The sequence below is a fragment of the Poecilia latipinna genome, unplaced genomic scaffold (genome assembly GCF_001443285.1).
Source record: "Poecilia latipinna isolate Pla-1442-1.1 unplaced genomic scaffold, P_latipinna-1.0 Scaffold1485, whole genome shotgun sequence".
Classification (NCBI taxonomy): Eukaryota; Metazoa; Chordata; class Actinopteri; order Cyprinodontiformes; family Poeciliidae; genus Poecilia; species Poecilia latipinna.
In genome coordinates, this window is record NW_015114101.1 from 18,598 (window position 1) to 23,482 (window position 4,885).

Genomic DNA, 4,885 nt, shown 5'->3' on the forward strand with positions numbered 1-4,885 from the left:
TATAATTAGAAGGGGTTTGAAGAAGAAGGAGAGAAGGTGGGGGGCTGACTCATCGTTAGAGGGGTGGGGGGTGGAGGAAACGAAGGAGGGAGCGAAGGAGAGACATTGAGTGAAATGTCACCTGGAGTGGTGGTGGGACATAATTTAACAGTTTGTATATGTTAAATTACAGGGGAAAAAACTGTTAAATTACGGAAAAATTCTGACGGAACTTCTGTGAAAAAACAAAAACAAAAAACAACTGAAAATACCCTGGCAGAAAGTTAGGACATTTTCTGTATTTTTTTTTCTTCTTTTTTTTGCAGAATTTCCATCAAAATATTTTCCATAATTTAACAGTTTTTTATGTCAACTTTACCAATATTTTGTTAACCCAAAACTGAAGTCTGTACTCTATACCATATATTAATTATAGTGTAAAATATATTAAAGATAATGTATTTAATAAATTCTTCACATAATTTTGAAACAAAACTAAATTGTTGTTTGAAATTAGCTCATCCAAAGTGATATAAAAATGAAAGCCTTCGACAAACAATTTGCAGACTTTATTTAGCAATTTAAGACCATAAATTGACATGTCATCTAGTCTTTATAACTAACCTTTGCTATTATATATTAAGAGCTAAACATATTCTTGAGCTTGCTAATGTTTATCTTCTGTACATCACAAATAATTTATTGCATTTTACTATACACATTTTCAACCTATAAATCAAATGTAAAGCAGTCTTGACTCTAGTCTTTGAAGTCAAAAAAACAATTTTGTTAAGTTATTACTATAAGATGGAACATAAAAAATAGCTTTTGAACATGAAAATCATAGTTGTAAACAGGACCAACATACTTCAAAATAAATGCCGAAAGTCAACCACTATTTTTTTTTATAAAATACAGGTATAAATATTATGTTAAAAATCAAATGCTACATAAACCCAGCCGGTAACACTTTATTTGAAGGTGGGTGAATAACACCTGTCATGAACATGAATAAGTCTTCATGAATATTTATGACTGTTGTCATAAAGCGTCATTCGGTAAATTATGACACTTTTAATACAAAGTTGACATTATTGAAAATGTCTTTGTTAAAATACTACTACTACTAATAATAATAATAATAATAATAATAATAATGGTAATAATGGTAATAATAATAATGGTAATAATAATTATTGTTATTGTATTTAATTTCCTACGGCATATAGAAAGTATTTTTGAATTGAATTTGAGCAGTTAAACACTAGCAAGATATCAGCTTTCCACTGCTTGCTGTTTCTGGAAGTCATTAATTAAGGAAAATGTCAAACTGAAAACTACTTTGAATGTTTTTTCTTATAACTAAAAAGACAGGGTATACTAGTCATGACATGATGTTTTTAAAACAGTGGTTCCCAAACTTTTTCTTCTGCGGCCCCCCCAGTGGTTTCCAAACATTTTCTGCGCTCCCCACCCCGCTTTATGGATTACAAATGGCTGTCTGGTTGAAACGACGTGTGTCACTGGGGTTGTGGGAAGCGACTTTTTTGAAGGCAAAATGAATGTACGTAGCTGAAAATAGACACCAATATCGATAGCCTACAAGGTACTTGTTAAGCTTAAGGTTCTGTATTGATATTAGCTAGTCATCTTTAGCTAAATTACCTGCATCCAACAGCTTTACTCAACTCAGTCGGTTAGTTTGGAGGGAAAAACTGTGAAAAGTTCTTTTGCGTTTTGCTGGTTTGCTGCCGTGATTCCAACACAAACCTACGTAGCTCCGCACAGCAGCAGCAGGTCTCCTTCACTGGTGTAAACCCAGCGCGAGCGTCGTAGCGCTCATGTTGCGTTTAAAGGCGGCTCGGAAAAACAGGTTGCAACATGTTAACAACGGATTAAACAGTTTTAACTGCTGATAAAAGTGACAGAGGACACAAATATGGGAAGTGTGGAAGCCTCTACTGTATCAAATTGACAGTTATAACAGAGAGTTGGCCATTCTAAGGTAAAAACCCAGCGCATACAGTGTTCATGTTTTGTTTTTTTTTCATCCAGACGGCTTCCCGCGCCCCCCTGCAATGACACGGCGACCCCCTAGGGGGCGTGCCCCACAGTTTGGGAACATCTGCTTTAAAAAATATTAAGTTGGTTTTGTGTGTTTAACTATTATAGATTCATTAACCGCAATCTAAAAAATTTGAGAAATAAGAAGTCACACTCAAAAAAATGAACTTAGGGGGTTATTACATTAACAAAAGAATATCATGTACTTTAAAAACAATAATTTCATGTTTCAAACGAAAACGTGATAAAATCATGTTGGATAAACAAGATAAAAAAGAGGTATTGCACTCTAAAAGGCAATAGCTATTATTATGAACTATAAAATGAATTCATAAAACTTAACTTTTATGAAATTTAATCATGTTCAGAAAACATGATTCATTTCAGTCAGACTGATCTTGTGCTGAAGACGACTAGCGAGATCACGGACGATCACGCGAGATCATTGGAAATCACACGAGATCACGCGAGATAATCGTTTTGCGTGCCGGGAAAACAGCGACAGCATTGTGCACATATCACGTTTCTATGTAATTTATGTACTCAAGTCAGAAATTAATCAGCCTTTCTCTACCATTTGCTCAATTTTCTGCTTGTTCCATGCTTGTGTCAAAACATGTTTTAACAAAATAATTTTATGTTTCAAAGGCAAACGTGATAAAATCATGTCAGATAAACATAAAATTTAAGAACCTAGCGTTAATAAAATGAATTCAAGTTGAGACAACGTGGTTCAGTTTAGTCAGAGTGATCTCCCGCCGAAGAGGGTCTACCGAGATCAGGAGATCACGCGAGATGCTAGCGAGATTACATTAAACTACAGTTGTTTGTGCAAATCTAGGAACGCGCACTCTAAAAGGCAATACCTATTCTTAAATTATGTTTGTTTGCGTCGTGTTGATGCATTTTGACGTGCTTCACCCCCGACCCCGTGGTAATTTTCCGCAGCAACATGCAAACTTCCCCGTTCACCCTGTGCATTATAGTTCTCCACGACACCGTTTAGGATTTGTTGCTACGCGTTTGTGCAGTGTGAAGGAAGGAAAAGGAGACCAGCTGCGAAATGAGATGCAGGTGATCAGTTTGTGTGATCGGCAACAAGAGACCGTGATCGGCGATCACCGATCATACACTTTTTCACGGGAATTGGCAGATTATGATCGGTGGCCGATCAATCGGCACACCGGTAAATTTAACACTAAGCTTAACAAGAATAGGCTACTAGTTTGGTTATCCATTTTCCGAGCTGGGTAGTAGTGGTTACATTTACTTGAGTAACATTTTTGGGGGGCACTGTACTTTTTTAAAACTTTTATTAATAATAGCAAAAAGTCAATAATTGCACCTAATAACCTAGGTAATGCTACTTATACTTGAGTAGATTGACTTTGCATAAAGAAATAGATTTCATTGATTGGAAACATTAGATTCTTAGACTTCGGCAACATATGAGCAGACGTTTTTTGCAAAGGTCAAAGGTCTATCAGCAAAATTCCTCCAGAGCCTCTGATTGTTACTGTTTTTGCAGAGTTTGCCAGAGTAGAAAGTGGGATCTCTCGTGTTGCATTCAAGGCTGAAGAGGACTCATTGACAAAGCATTTCCCAAAATTCTGAACCAGTTTAACAGAAAGGTGAGCATTCTGTCGTGATTTTGTTTATGTGCACACATGCACATGAGTCTTCTTCACACCTGTAGAAATAAACTTCATGCTGGACAAAACCAGTTGTGTTTTGTAAGTAGGTTGGAAAATTACAGTTGCTCCTTAAATTGTACAACCATCAACATTCTGACCTGTCTTAGTCAGACAACAAATAAGGGTGAACAATTATTCTAGGCCACTTATTTTGAAAAAATGTGATTTAGTTTGGCCTGGGGCCTTTCCGCATGGAGATTGCATGTTCTCCCTGTGCATGGTGGGTTCTCTCCGGGTTCTCCGGTTTCCTTCCACAGTCCAAAAACATGACTGTCAGGTTAATTGGCATCTCTAAATTGGCCCAAGGTGTGAGTGTGTGTGCATGGTTGTTTGTCTCTGTGTTGCCCTGCGACAGACTGGCAACATGTCCAGGGTGTACCCCACCTCTCACCCAGAAGGTTAGCTGGAGATAGGCACCAGCACCTGCCGACCCCATTAAGGGACAAGGGTGTACAGAAAATGGATGGATGGTGATTTAGTTTCTTCAGAATATGCTTGTGCTTACTTTTATTGTTTTTTCTACTTGTAGATCAAAGATGTTATTGCCATAAGGCCTGCTAACCCGGGAGGTCTCTCAGTTTTCCTTGACAATGATGGAGGAGAGTTCTACAATGTCTCTTGTATGTATTATAATTCTGTTTGTCAGAGATTGTGCATAAGAAAATCAAAACCTTCACTTCATTCTTTTTTAAATTAGTACTTTTCTTATTATCCACAGGATTCAGATGCCATGGCAGACTTCATCCAGGTTCCTGTGGGGTTATTGACTGTTATATTATGCTTAGTATATCATTTTGTTAAAATAAAACGTTGAATCTTGTAAATTTAAAATCTGTGCCTGTGGTAGGCTGAACTATTTTGAAGTTTCTTGTTACTAATGAAACACTGACATAAAAGGTTTTGTTTAAACTATTAATTGAAACTAGCTTAAATGGATGTTCAAATGGGTTGCCATCTGCCAAGAATTTATACCTTTTGTAGTAAAGTGCCTGCACTGCACATGGTAAAGAAAATGGATAACAATTTTGAAAATACAGTTCTGTTGTACCCTTTCTAATTGTTGGGTGTTCTTTCTACCCTCTCACCCAATGCAGCCTTAAAACGCTTAATTTAGTAGCACTTAAAAATATGTCTTTGAATTAACGTAA

The 4,885-nt window shown here is 36.6% G+C and overlaps 1 long non-coding RNA gene across 1 annotated transcript; it reads left to right on the forward strand.

Moving 5' to 3' along the window:
• Window positions 1-3,491: 3,491 nt before the first annotated feature.
• LOC106962995 (uncharacterized) lies at window positions 3,492-4,557 on the forward strand. The gene is made up of 3 exons (XR_001428095.1): window positions 3,492-3,674; window positions 4,267-4,357; window positions 4,456-4,557. It is a non-coding gene; the product is annotated as an uncharacterized LOC106962995 (long non-coding RNA).
• Window positions 4,558-4,885: the final 328 nt, after the last annotated feature.